The 15430-nt window shown below is 42.3% G+C and overlaps 1 protein-coding gene across 36 annotated transcripts in view; it reads right to left on the bottom strand.

The window, feature by feature from the left end:
• PPEF1 (protein phosphatase with EF-hand domain 1) overlaps window positions 1-15430 on the bottom strand; it is a 147627-nt gene that overhangs the window by 131439 nt on the left and 758 nt on the right. For 15 of the 36 annotated variants that reach the window (XM_012106317.4, XM_042241753.1, XM_042241754.1 and 12 more), the window contains exons 2-3: window positions 15005-15251; window positions 14087-14124 (exon numbers count right to left, since the gene is read on the bottom strand). The gene's annotated coding sequence lies outside the window, so the exon portion shown is untranslated. The remainder of the gene's footprint in view (window positions 1-14086; window positions 14125-15004; window positions 15252-15430) is intronic. The other 21 variants (XM_012106323.4, XM_060407661.1, XM_060407674.1 and 18 more) reach the window with 4 other exon arrangements.

The following is a 15430-nucleotide window of genomic DNA, read 5'->3' as shown; positions in this document are numbered from 1 at the left end:
TATCCCAAAAAGTCACAAACACTTAAAATCACTAACAAAAACACTAAGATGATCTTAATTTAACACCTCCACCCCTCTTGAAATCTTCCCATCAAACTATAAAGAAAGCTTATAGGCAAGTCCCATTATGTGCACAGTTGAATCCACTTAGAAATCTAAAGACAGTAAGTTTGGGAGAATCAGAGGGAAATGTCATTTCTGTCACCAATTAGCATTGGCTGGATGCCACTATCAGTCACTTCCTTTTAAGCAGGGTTCTGTAGGAGTAGCCAATTTGGGGAGTAGCCAAACTGCTCTGTGCTCAGTTACACAGTCCCAGGGGAGTGACTTTAGAAACTGGAGGCATCTTGAATAGTAGAAATAAGGGAGGGGGAGACAAAGTATTTTCAGTTGATCTGTTTCTCTCTTGAGTGGCTATCTATCAAGTCTAAGGGCACTGAATGTGACTGCAGGTGATTTTGTAGATGACATATAGCTGGTGTCGAGAGGAATACCACACAAAGCCATCTTTCCTAATAGATAGGCTTTTGCGTATCACCCTGTCCCCTCTCCTGCCTTCTCTTTAAGAGAGAAGAGACAGAGTCTAATTAAAAGTCAATAACATAAAAAATTCAGTCACATCCGAAGTTAGGAAAAACATATCAAGCTATTATCATCCATTAACATCTTGAAACAAATTAGTCCTTTGGGTTAATTAATGTTCTCTAAACTCCTTGAGATGGGGCCATGTCCTACACTTAAAAAAAACCTCCACACTACCCAACACTGAATTCGTAAACATATTGCAGGTATGTGACAATAAACAAAGGAACTGAGACACTGAGGAGCAGTCCCTCAGTAACTGGTGGGCAGATTAAATACACTGTCAAAATGGTATAGGAGAGAAATGTGGAAATACTGAATCAGTGGGGATTGTATTTTCCTTCATATAACTGAAACTCTCACTAAATAGCAGCATTAAAAATTAGTAATTTCACTTTTCAAATGTAATCAAGAGTCTGGAAGTAGTAAATTCGGGGCTGGGACCCGGGTACCTTCCTTCTTTCTGCTGAGCAGTGTAGCTTTCTTCTTCACAATTGCCAGCTCATGATCACAAAATGGCTGCTCTCCCTCCAGCATTTTATGTACATTCTGAGGAGAAAGTGAAGCTAAGGGCAAAATGGGGCATACCAACTGAGTCAACCTCCTTTTAAAGAAATGGTTTTGGAAGCCCACCTACTTCTATACAAGTCATTGGCCAGAATTACATCATACAGTCTCTTCTAACTGTAAGGGAACCAAGGCAATCAATCCTAGTTGGACACATTCCCGAGTCAAACAAAATCAGGAAGTGTGGTGTACAGGTTAAATACAGATAATGGAGCCAGATGACCTGGATGTAAAACCCTACTCCTTTATTTACTTAGCTTTGTGACTTAGTTACATAATTATTCTGTGACTCAGTTTTCTCTTCTGTAAACTAACCATAGTAACAGTACCTTTCTCACAGGTTTCTTGGGAGGATTAAATAAGTTAATATGGGTAAAGAGTCTGAACAGTCTCTAACATAGCAAGCATTCTACAAATGTTTATTTTTATTACTGACGAAAAGAAGAATGAATATTGAATAAGCAACTAGCAGTATCTGCCGTAGATGTGTTGGCCACTCTGTAGCCTCACCCATCCTGGTTACTGTCATCAGCGGGGACAAGTGGCCTGCCGCATCTGAGAACTGACGGCTCTCCAGGCCAGAAAACCAAAACCCTGAGCTGTCAGAGCAGCCATTCCCATGACCATCAGCCTCTGTCCTCATTTCCTCAGAACCTAAGGCAACAAAACTTCCCAGTGTCTGAGCCAAGAAGGCACTGCCAGCCACTGTGGTGATGCCCATCCATTCTAGACATGAGTCATCAGGACTCCTTCTGTTGCAAGAGTCAGTAAGGCCAACTCCTGCTGGCCTGAGCAAAACTGGAAACGCACCCTTCTGACAGCGGAGAGTCAATGAGGAGACCTAAGGCCTGACTTGGTCAAGGCCTTAAATGACAGTACCTGGTTACTCTGTTTCTCACCTCCAATTCCTCACTGTTGGGTCTATTCTCAGGCTTCAAACTGGTGTCTCTCAAACCTTGTGATCACCCACATTAACTTCTCAACATCCTCCCTATGTTTCAGTAATTCTCCACATTTGAATCCTCGAGAAACAAGAAATTTGCTCTCCCAGCCTCTTTTATAGCAGAGCACAGGTGTGTAACCTAGGCTCTGCCAGAGACCTCAATTTAGAAAAGAGCAGCAGAAGGAGTCAAGGGATTATGAAAGCCGTCATCCGCCAAAGTTAGTTTGCAGAGACAGCAGTGCCAGAGACGCTGGACCCCATCACGGGCTTGAGTTTCTAAGTCTGTATTCAAAAGGGGCAGCCATGGGCAGGTCTCTCTGCTGGTACAGCCCTGCAATGATATTCAGACATTATTCCTGGCTTTAGAGTCTCCAAAGCCAGCCTTCCCGGAGAGCCTCTGGGCCACCAAATATCCTTTAATAAATATTTTGTTCTTAAACTAGGAGAAGTGTTGAATCAGCTTAGATGATGTTATACCCTAAATCTCAGTAGTTTACACTTCTCAAGGTTTATTTTTCACTCCTGTTTTGCGCAGGCTGGCTGCAGTTCAGTAACATGTGATCTTTCCTCTAAGACTTGGGCCAACCTCTCTCTGGGGCATTGCTATACTCATAACAAAGGGGAAATATCAAAGCAGCACCCCACAGGCTGACCTTCACACCTCTGCTGGGAAGTGAGGCACATCACTTGTGCCCACATCCAACTGCTGAAAATAAGTCACTCGGTCAAACCTATCCGTGGGGCAATGGTGTAGAAATCCCACCTGGGAAGAGCAGTAAATATCTGGGGCAAGAAGCTTCTGCTGTAGGCAACTCAGAGCCCGTGTGATATCATGCAATAGTCAGATGGCAACAGAATCCCCAGCCTCTGGATTATCTGACACTGAGTCCAGGGTGAACAAGGAAATGTCTCCTCTCAGGAATTCACACAAAAGGCCCAGAATAAGCTCTGACTGGGACTGACTGACCTAGCATGAGTCATCTCCAATCTTGAACAGCTCCATTCAAGATATTTTTATGGAATGGTTACTATGTAACAGGTCCTACTTAGATTCCACAGACTATAACAGTGAACAAAACCAAATCCATGCCCTCACAGAACTTTCTGATTGAGAATGATAAGGGGCAGAAAATATTTAGAAACAAATAAATATCTAGAAAATTACATGGTGGTGCAGTGTGGAGAAAAATAAAGCAGGAAAGGGGGATATTGAGTTTCCAGGGTGAAGGGAAAGGAAAATAGCAATTTTAAACAGGGCAGTCAGGGGAGGATTGCTGAGAAGGTATTTGGGCAAATACCTGAGCAAGGTGAGAGAGCAATGCGGTGACACAGATAAACAGCAGTAAAGGCTGCGAGAATAGCATGGGCAAAGGCCCTGAGGCAGAAAAGGCCTACTGTGTTTGAGGAATAGTAAGCAGGCAAGACCCTGGATCTTGGATCATAGCCTTGTCATGGCAAAGGAGCTTGTGTAACTCGGTAAAGCTATGAGCTATGCCATGCAGGGCCACCCAAGAAGGAAGGGTCATAGTGAAGAGTTCTGGCAAAATGTGGTCCAGAGGAGGAGGAAATGGCAAACCACTCCAGTATTCTTGCCTGGAGAAGCCCATGGACAGTATGAAAAAGCAGAACAATATGACACCACAAGATGCATGCCTCTCCCATAGTAAAGTGTCCAATATGCTACCGGGAAAGACCAGCAAGCAACTACTAATAGATTCAGCAAGAATGAAATGGCTAGGCAAAAGCAGAAACGATGGTCAGTTGTGGATGTGTCTGGTGGTGAAAGTAAAGTTTGATGCTGTAAAGAACAATACTGCATAGGAACCTGGAATGTTAGGTTCATGAATCAAGGTGCATAGGACATGGTCAAGCAGGAAATGGCAAGAATTAATATCAATATCTTAGGAATCAGTGAACTCAGATGGACAGGAATGAGAATGTAAATCTACTGCTGGGCTAGAATCCCTTAGAAGAAACGGAGTAGCCCTCATAGTCAACAAAAAGAGTCCTAAATGCAGTACTTGGGTGCAATCTCAAAAACGACACCATGATCTCAGTTTGTTTCCAAGGCAAACCATTCAATACCACAGTAATCCAAGTCTATACCCCAACCACTGATGCCAGAGAAGCTGAAGTTGACCAGTTCTATGAAGACCTACAACACCTTCTAGAATTAACACCCCAAAAAGATATCCTTTTCATCACAGGAGACTGGAATGAAAAAGTAGGAAGTTAAGAGATATACGGAGTAACAGGCAAGTTTGGCCTTGGAGTACAAAATGAAGCAGGACAAAGGCTAACAGAGTTTTGCCAAAAGAACACACCGGTCATAGCAAACACCCTTTTCCAACAACACAACAGATGACTGCACATGGACACCACCAGATGATCAATACTAAAATCAGGTTGATCATATTCTTTGCAGACAGAGAAGCTCTATACAGTCAGTAAAATCAAGACCTAGAGCTGACAGTGGCTCAGATCATGAACTCCTTACTGCAAAATTCAGGCTTAAATTGAAGAAAGTTGTGAAAACCACTAAGCCATTCAGGTATGACCTAAGTCAAATCCCTTACAGTGGAAGTGACAAACAGACCCAAGAGATTAGATCTAGTAGACAGAGTGCCTAAAGAACTGTGGACAGAGGTGGCAATAACCAAAACTATGCCAAAGAAATAGAAACTGCAAGAAGGCAAAGTGGTTGTCTGAGGAGGCTTTACAAATAGCTAAGGAAAGAAAAGAAGCAAAAAACAAGGGAGAAAGGGAAAGATATACCCAACTGCATGCAGAGTTCCACAGAATAGCAAGGAGAGACAAGAAGGCCTTCTTAAATGAAAAGTGCAAAGAAACAGAGGAAAATAATAGTATGAGAAAGACTAAAGATCTCAAGAAAATTGGAGATGTCAAGGGAACATTTCTTGTAAGGATGGGCATAAAACAGCACAGAAACAGTAAGGACCTAACAGAAGCAGAAGAAGAGGTGGCAAGGGACTTCCCTGGTGGTCCAGCAGCTATGACTTTGAACTCCCAATGCAGGGGGCCTCAGTTTGATCTCTGGTCAGAAAACTAGATCCCACGTGCCACAACTAAGAGTTTTCATGCCACAACTAAGCAGTCAAATAAATAAATTTTTTTTTTTTTAAAAAGAGGTGGCAAGAATACACAGAAGAACTACACAAAAAAGGTCTTATTGACTAAGATAAATATGGTCCGGTGCGTTAGCTCACCTAGAGCCAAACATTCTGGAGTGTGAAGTCAAGTGGGCCTTAGGAAGCATTACTAAGAACAAAGCTAGGAGAGGTGACGTAATTCCAACTGAGCTATTTAAAATCCTAAAAGATGAGGCTGTTAAAGTGTTGGACTCAATATGCCAGCAAATTTGGAAAACAGTGGCCACAGGACTGGAAAAAGGTCAGTGTTCATTCCAATCCCTAAGAAGGGTAATGCCAAAGAATGTTAAAAGTACCATACAACTGCGCTCACTTCACATGCTAGCAAGGTTATACTCGAAATCCTTTAAGCTAGGCTTCAGCAATATGCGAACCGAGAAATTCCAGATGTTCAAGGTGGATTTAGAAAAGGCAAAGGTATCAGACACCAAACTGCCAACCTTCACTGGGTCATGGAGAAAGCAAGGGAATTCCAGAAAAACATCTGCTTCTGCTTAATTGTGGAGAAGGAAATGGCAACCATTTCCAGTATTCTTGCCTAGAGAATCCCAGGGACAGAGAAGCCTGGTGGGCTGCCGTCTATGGGGTCACACAGAGTCGGACACGACTGAAGCAACTTAGCATGCATGCATGCATGCATGCATTGGAGAAGGAAATGGCAACCCACTCCAGTATTCTTGCCTGGAGAATCCCAGGGAGAGAGGAGCCTGGTGGGCTTCCATCTATGGGGTTGCACAGAGTCGGACATGACTGATGCGACTTAGCAGCAGCAGCAGCAGCTGCTTAATTGACTACACTAAAGCTTGTGACTGTGTGGATCACAACAAACAATGGAAGATTCTTAAACAGATGGGAATAACCTACCACCTTACTCGTCTCCTGAAAAACCTGTATGCAGGTCAAGAAGCGATAGTTAGAAAAGGACATGGAATAAAGGACTGGTTCAAAATTGAGAAAGAAGTACAACAAGGCTGGATACTGCCACCTTGTTTATTTAACTTTTACGCAGAGTACATTATGTGAAATGCCAGGCTGGATGATTCACAAGCTGGAATCAAGACTACTGGGAGAAATATCAACAACCTTAGATATGCAGATGATACCACTCTAATGCTACAAAATGAAGGGGAACAAAAGAACCTCTTGAGGAAGGTCAAAAAGGAGAGTGAGAAAGCTGGCTTGAAACAAAACATTCAAAAAACTAAGATCATGGCATCTGGTCCCATCACCTCATGGCAAATGGAGAAAAAGTGGAAGCAATGACAGATTTTATTTTCTTGGTCTCCAAAATCACTGCAGATGGGGACTGCAGCCATGAAATTAAAAGATGCTTGCACCAATCATACTGTTCATACTGTTCATGAACAGTCTCCAAAATCACTGCAGATGGTGACTGCAGCCATGAAATTAAAAGACGCTTACTCCTTGGAAGGAAAGTTATGACCAACCTAGATAGCATATTCAAAAGCAGAGACATGATTTTGCCAACAAAGGTCTGTCTAGTCAAGGCTATGGTTTTTCCAGTGGTCATGTATGGATGTGAGAGTTGGACTGTGAAGAAAGCTGAGTGTCGAAGAACTGATGCTTTTGAACTGTGGTGTTGGACAAGACTCTTGAGAGTCCCTTGGACTGCAAGATCCAACCAGTCCATCCTAAAGGAGATCAGTCCTGGGTGTTCATTGGTAGGACTAATGTTGAAGCTGAAACTCCAATACTTTGGCCACCTGATGCGAAGAGTTGACTCATTGGAAAAGACACTGATGCTGGGAAAGGTTGGGGGCAGGAGGAGAAGGACATGACAGAAGATGAGATGGTTGGATGGCATCACCAACTCGATGGACATGGGTTTGGGTGAACTCCAGGAGTCAGTGATGGACAGGGAGGCCTAGTATGCTGAGGTTCATGGGGTCGCAAAGAGTTGGACATGAATGAGCGACTGAACTGAACTGCACCAATCAATTTGATACACCATATTAACAAATTAAAAGATAAAAACCATATGATCATCTCAATAGATACAGAGAAAGTTTCTGACAAAATTCAATAGCCATTTGTGATTAAAAAAAAAAACTCTCCAGAAAGTAGGCACAGAAGGAACATACCTCAACATAATAAAGGCCACATACAACAAACCACAGCAAACATTATCCTCAATGGTGAAAAACTGAAAGCATTTCCCCTAAGATCAGGAACAAGACAAGGGTGCCCACTCTCACCACTACTATTCAACACAGTTTTGGAAGTCCTAGCCATAGCAATCAGAGAAGAAAAAGAAATAAAAGGAATCCAGATTGAAAAAGAAGTAAAACTATTTGCAGATGACATGAATTCTTTACATAGAAAACCCTAAAGATGCCACGAGAAAATTGCTGGAGCTAATCAATGAATATAGTAAAGTTGCAGGATAAAAAATTAATACACAGAAATCCCTAGCATTCCTATACACTAACAATGAGAAATCAGAAAGAGAAATTAAGGAGACAATCTCATTTATCACTGCAAACAAAAGAATAAAACACTTAGGAATAAATTTACCTAGAAAAACAAAAGACTTGTATGCAGAAATTTATAAGACACTGATGAAAGAAATCAAAGACAACACAAACAGATGGAGAGATACACCATGTTTGGATAGGAAAAGTCAATATTGTGAAAATGATTATACTACCCAAAACAATCTACAGATTCAATGCAATCTCTATCAAATTACCAATGGTATTTTTCAAAGAACTAGAAAAAATAATTTCATAATTCATATGGAAACATAAAAGACACCGAATAGCTAAAGCAATCTTAAGGAAAAAAAAAATGGAGATGGAGGAATCAACCTTCCTGACTTCAGACTATACTACAAAGCTACAATCATTAAGATAGTATGGTACTGACACAAAAACAGAAATATATATCAATGGAACAATATAGAAAGCCTGGAGATAAATCCACACACCTATGGGCACCTTATCTCTGACAAAGGAGGCAAAAATACACAATGGAGAAAAGACAATCTGTTCAATAAGTGGTGCTGGGAAAACTGGTCAGCTATGTGTAAAAGAATGAAATTAGCATACTTCCTAACACAATACACAAAAATAAACTCAAAATGGATTTAAGACCTAAATGTAAGACCAGAAACTATAAAATTCTTAGAGGAAAACATAGGCAGAACACTCTTTGACATAAATCACAAGATCCTCTATGACCCACCTCCTAGAGTAATGGAAATAAAAACAAACAAATGGGACCTAATTAAACTTAAAAATTTTTGCACAACGAAGGAAACTATAAGGTGAAAAGACAACCCTCAGAATGGGAGAAGATAACAGCAAATGAAACAACTGACAAAGAATTAATCTCTAAAAGATACAAGTTCATGCAGCTCAATACCAGAAAAACAACCAACCCAATCAAAAAGTGGGCCGAAGACCTAAACAGATATTTCTCCAAAGAAAATATATAGATGGCTAACAAATGCATGAAAAGATGCTGGTAATCACTCATTATTAAAGAAATGCAAATCAAAGCTACAATGAGGTATCATCTCACACTTTTTGGAATGGCTATCATCAAAAAGTCCACAGACAATACATGCTAGAGAGGATATGGAAAAAGTGGACCCTCTTGTTGGTGGGAATGCAAACTGATACTGCCACTATGTATGGAGATTCCTTAAAAAACTACAAATAAAACTATAATATGACCCAGCAATCCTGCTATTGAGCATATATCCTGAGGAAACCAGAACTGAAAGGGATACATGTACCCCAATGTTCACTGCAGTACTATTTATAATAGCCAAGACATGGAAGCCACCTAGATGTCCACCAGCAGATGAATGGATAAGGAAGTTGTGGTACATATATACAATGGAATATTACTCAGCTACAAAAAGGAATGCATTTGTGTCAGTTCTAACGAGGTGGATGAATCTCAAGCCTATTATACATAGCGAAGTAAGTTAGAAAGAGAAAGACAAATATCATATACTAACACATATATGTGGAATCTAAAAGGTGGTACTGATGATCCTACATGCAAGGCAGCAAAGGAGACACAGAAAGAACAGACTTTTGGACTCAGTGGGAGGAGAGGGTGGGATGATTTGAGAGAATAGAATTGAAACATACACATTACCATATGTAAAATAGATAGCCGGTGGGAGTTTGATATATGATGCAGGAAAGCCAAAGCCAGTACTATGTGACAACCTGGAGCGATGGGGTAGGGAAGGAGGTGAGAGGGGTATTTAGGAGGGAGGGAACACATGCATGCCTATGGAGGATTCATATTGATGTATGGCAGAACCCATCACAGTATTGAAAAGCAATTATCCTCCAATTAAAATAACTTAATTTAAAAAACATATATATATGGAATCTAGAAAAATGATACTGATGATCCTATTCACAGGGGAGCTAAGGAGACGTAGACATAAAGGACAGACTTTTGGACACAGCAGGGGAAGGAGCGGGTGGAACAATTTGAGAGAATAGCACTGAAACATATACATACCATACGCAAAACAGACAGCCAATGGGAATGTGCTGTATGATACAGGAACCTAAAGCCAGTGCTCTGTGACAGCCTAGAAGGGTGGGATGGGAAGAGAGGTTTAAAAGGGAGGGGACATATGTATACCTATGACCGATTCATGCTGATGTATGGCAGAAAAACCACAATATTGCAAAGCAATTATCTTCCAATTAAAAACAAATTTTAAAAAAAGGACACTTGCTCCTTGGAAGGAAAGCTATGACAAATCTAAACAGCGTATTAAAAAGTAGACATCACTTTCCAACAAAGGTCCATATAGTCAAAGCTATGATTTTTCCTGTGACATTTGGACCATAAACAAGGCTGAGGGATGAAGAATTGATGCTTTCAAACTGTGGTACTGGAGAAGACTCTTGAGAGTCCCTTGGACTGCAAGGAGATCAAACCAGTCGATCCTAAAGGAAATCAACCCTGAATATTCATTAAAAGGACTGATGCCTAAGCTCCAATATTTTGGCCACCTGAAGCAAAGAGCTGACTCACTGGAAAAAAACCCTGAAGCTGGGAAAGACTGAAAGTAAATGAGATGGTTAAACAGCATCACTGACTCAATGGACATGAACTTGAGCAAACTCCAGGAAATAGTGGAGGACAGAGGAGCCTGGTGTGCTGCAGTCTATGGGATTGAAAAGATTCAGATATGACTTGGTGACTGAAAAACAACAAAGCAGCCAAGTGTGGTCCTGTAAGGCAATGTAACAGGATATATGATCAGAGGGGTAATAAATGGAAGATCAGATCATGTAGTACCTTGCAAGTCAGTGTAAGTCTCTGGCTTCCATTCGAGTTAAGGTGGGGAGCTATTGAAGTGTTTTGAACAGAAAAGTGACATGATCTAACTTAGGTCTTGAAAGGATCACTCTGGTGGCTCAGTGATGAAGAATCCACCTGCCAATGCAGGAGACATGTGTTCAACCCTGGTCTGGGAAGATCCCACATGTCAAGGAACAACTAAGCCCTTGCACAACTACTAAGCCCATGCTCTAAAGCAGAAAACCACAACTACTGAAGCCTGAGTGCCCTAGAGCCCATGCTCCACAACAAGAGAAGCCACCACAATGAAAAGCCCACAAACCAGAGAGTAGATCCCACTTGCTGAAACTAGAGAAAAGCCCACGCAGCAATGAAGACCCAGCACAGCCAAAAATAAATAAAGTTTTTTAAAAAATCCCTAGGTGACAAGGCCTGAGAGAAGATGCCCAGCAAGTAGGACTTTAAAAAAATAAAAATAAAAAAGATCACTCTGGTTACTGTGTGAAGAATAGTCTGTAGGGAGAAAAGAGCAGAAGCTGGGAGGCCAGAATATGAGGTTCTTGGCAATGATCCAGACAAAAATGATGGTGACTTTGATTTGTATGGTAGCAGGGCAGATGGTAGAAAGTGATTAGATTCTAGATAGATCTTGATGGTATAGACAAAAGGATTTGCAAGTGAGATTAAATTTGAAGTGTGAGAGGGGAAAAAGAATCAAGTATGATTTCTTCCATTTTTCTCTCCATTTTAGGCCTAAATGTAGAAAGATGTACAATTTTGTAGAAAAATGTAAAATGTACATTTTAGCCCTAAATGTAGAAAGAAAAATGTAGAAAGATGAGGTTGCCCTTATCTGAGACAAGGAAGATAAGGAAGACTAAGAAAGGAGAAGACACAGGCAGAACAGGACTGAAATACCTATTAGACATCCAAATGGACATGTTTTGCAGGAAGACTGGGAGTTTGAAAGAAAAGTCTGGACTAGAGACATAAATTTGAAAGTCATCTAGGTTATCGACCATATTTAAAGTCATTAGATTAAATGAGATCACCAGAGTGGTGATAATGAATAGAAACATCCACAAACTGAGGCCTGTGGAACACCCATGTTTAGAAGTCTAAGAGATGAGATCTAGCAAAGGTAGACTGAGAAGGGGTGACCAGTGAGGTAAGAAACAAAATCAGGAGAGTGGCATCCTAAAAGCTGGGAGGACAAAAACCAAACAAAAAAAAAGCTGGGAGGGGTAAGCGCGTCCACAAGGAGAAGAGGTACTGGAGAGAGCACCTAGGGACATATTTTCTAAGAGTTTTTCTTTTTTCTATAAAAGAAAGCAGAGAAATGGGAGTAGCTGAGGTGGAAATGAGATTAAGAGATGATTTTTAAGAATGAGAAAAATTAGAGCATGTTTGTATGCTGACAGGAATGATCCAATAGAGAGAAAGTAAATAATAATGAAGGAGAAAGAAGGGAGGTGGTAGGGTACTTTCCTTGAATAGACAACAGCAGGTGGTTGGGTGTCGACAGGAATGCAGACAAGTCCTCTAGGGCAGGAGTTCTCAACCAGGGCACTAGTGACTTGGGGGCCACAGATATTTCTTGTGCTGGGGGCTGTCCTGTGCATTGTAGAATGGTTCACTGCATCTCTCCTCTCTACACACTGATGCTAGCAGCACACTAGCCCCACCACCCCAGTCATGAGAGCCCAGAGCCTCTCCAGACAGCTCCAAACAGCCCCCAGGGAACATTTTGGGTTCTAACAACTTGGGGAATGGTGCTATCGGCATCTAGTGAGTAGAGGCCGGGGATGCTGTGAAACGTCTCACATTACACAGGACAGCTCCCCCACAACAGAGTTCCCCAGTTCCAAATGTCAACGGGGCTGTGGTCAGAAAGCCCTAATCTAGAGGCAGGGCCAGGTCTAGAGCTAAAAGGGCACAAATGCAGGCAAGTGAGCAGATGTGAGGGGTACTACCCCTCTTCAGGTTGCTTCCATTTTTTTTCATGGAAATAAGGAAGCAAGGTTATCAGTTGTAGGTGAGGTTGAGGCAGGAGGTACAGGAAATTTAGGGAGAGAAGACAAGAACCTGTCCTCTAGGTGAGGTGGAAAACAAATGAACAGGGAAAGCAGACATAATTCTGGGCTGCATTAAGAACACACTGAGGTACTTTGTCAAGAATTTAATGTGAAATCAGTAGGCCTGAAGGTGTATTCCTCCTGGGGCCATATTCAGAGGTGGAGTTGGGAAGGAGCTGGATTTAACAAACTGGTTCTGCCAACAAAGACAAGCAACCAAGAGGCAAAGGAGTGATAAAAACCACAGAACTTGAACTGGGTGAGAAGACAGAGTGACGTAAGCGACTGTGAAAAGGTAGGTGGGCAAAAAGTAACAAATACCTATTCCAGGGCTTCCCTGGTGGCTCAGTGGCAAAGAATCCGCCTGCCAATACAGGAGACATGGGTGTGATCCCTACGTTGGGAGGATCCCACATGCTGGAGAGCAACTAAGCCCATGCGCCACAACTACTCAGCCTGTTCTCTAGAGCCGGGGAGCCACAACTACTGAGCCCACGTGCCCTAGAGCCCATACTCCGCAACAAGAGAAGCCACCACAATGAGAAGCCCTTGCACAGCATCCAAGAGTAGCCCCTGCTCTCTGCAACCAGAGAAAAGCCCGCGCGGCAACAAAGACCCAGCAGTGCCAAAAACAAAATAAACAAATTTGTTTTAAAAAAAACACCCATTCCAACAGACTAGTTTCAAATGTCTTGATGAGCTTTAAAAAGGGAAAAATAAGGGGAACTCTGCCATACTAAGGTAACCACTCCTTTTCCTTAGTGAATACTTGAAAAAACACTGAAGGAATACAATCATGTTTAAATGAAATCAGGTCAGTGGAGCTTCCTAAGTCAGCTCAATGTTTGGAGCCGTGGTTTCCTTGGTTGAGTCACCCTCCATCAGCGAGGCCTAATGCTGGGGAAACCATACCAAATTTCTGAGAAATCAGAGGACTCAAAAAGTTTAAAGAGACTTCCCATCTTTATTTGCTAGTGTATCTATTTCTCTGGTAGTTGTTCAGCTATTATGGGCAGACCTGGGGGTGACAGGCCTCACAAATCGAACTGCATAGACTGAAGTGCAAGGTGAAATTGTGGCCAGCTGTGGCACTAGCCGTGACGCTAGTAGTGTCAAGGTGAAAGTCATCAACAGTGATTGGCTACAGGCTATTGGTTCCAGCTTTTGAGGTTTTCATTTAAAAAATTACAAAAGAGGGTGGCAGGAAGGCACAAAAGAAACAGGACATATATAAACTTCTAGCTGATTCTCGCTGTTGTATAGCAGAAACCAACACAGCATTGTAAAGCAATTATCTTCCAGTTGAAACAGATTATAAAAGACAAGATATTATAAGAGACCAATGGCACTCTTAATACAAACAACATGTAGCCTTTAGGAATAAGGACCTCCCCAAATCACATGGCTATCAGAAAAGTGAGTATGAGCCCCGCCCTGCCACTCACCAGCAGAATGGTCTCGGCAAAGCACTGGAACTCTTCAGCTGAAAAATGGAGATAGTAGTAGTTATCATGGCTACCTCATAGGAATGGATGTGAAAATGCTTTGTAAACCATACAGCACTTTACTAATAACAGAGGCTGTGAATACACCTTGAAGGCAGCTGGGGAGTGTAACAGAAGTCTCCTTCCTTTTCACTAAAGGCAGAATCCTATGTCGCGTGCATCAGAGGTGCACCAGCCTCTTTTCTATGTGTGGGAACCCGGCCAAAGCCTGCAAGTGGCAAACCAACCCTTAGAGCAAGGGCAGACAGGAAGCCCAAGAAAGGGCAAAGCATTCCATAGAGACAAACCAAAACACACCTGGCGGGTCCAATTTAGGCCTAATTCTTGGCAGCCTTGTTTTCAACTGACAAGGGTTTGGAAACAGGTGAAATATACCGATTATTAGGCATCGTCATTATGGCTCACTGGCAAGAAACACAGACTTTCCATGAATTCATCCTCTGGCTAGTGGCTGTCCACTCATAGTCATCCCATGGCTCACACTCTCAGTGTTAAGTGCTCAAGAGGCCTCTGGAAATGTATCAACAAAAAGGCATTCTGGAAGGGGCCCATGTAAACATTACAGGGAGCTAATTAGGATACAGAAAACCTGGTACTAAAGAACCTAACCCCGCCCTTAACTACTCCTGTGGAAAAACTTAACAGGCCAGATAAGCGCCTCCATTTTCCCAACCTGGAAAGTAGAGATAACATTTAGACCCAGAGGGGAAAGTAAGGGTGTCTAGTTCAACCCACACATTTCACAAAGGCGGATACAGAGGCTTGGGAGGTGAACTGACATTCAAGACAGCTAGTAAGTAGCCAAGGCAGCATTAGAATCCAGATAACCACCCTCAGATTAGTGCACCTTCCACCCACCTGTTTCTTCCAGGGGGCCTTCCCAGGAAGACAGGAGTTGGCCGAAGGGGATGCTTTCATACAATCAGTATCGTTTCTCCATTATTCTGCCAGCCTCAGAGGAAGATGCCTGGGAAGAGGACAGTCATAGCCTTCAGCCATGTCCAACTCACCACTTAAAGACGCCCCTCAAATGGTTTTAAGTGGGTTTTCAAGCTTGAGGATGGTGAGCAATCCTAGGATGGTAAGGAAGATCCATCCAGAAGCACTGGAGAAAACGAACGAAACCGACAATGAAAACCAGGAAAAAAGAGCACACACACGCCCTTCATAATGGATGATCCCAGCACTTCTTGGGGACCACAATTCTGGAGGCACAGCAGCAGGCTCATGGGCTGCACTCCCTCGGGCCACGCTGGGTTTAATGCTCTCCTGTCATGATTTTGG

This window comes from Ovis aries, chromosome X (assembly GCF_016772045.2).
Source record: "Ovis aries strain OAR_USU_Benz2616 breed Rambouillet chromosome X, ARS-UI_Ramb_v3.0, whole genome shotgun sequence".
Taxonomy (NCBI): domain Eukaryota; kingdom Metazoa; phylum Chordata; class Mammalia; order Artiodactyla; family Bovidae; genus Ovis; species Ovis aries.
The sequence above is the reverse complement of the archived record's forward strand: the minus strand, read 5'-3'. Positions and strand labels throughout refer to the sequence as shown.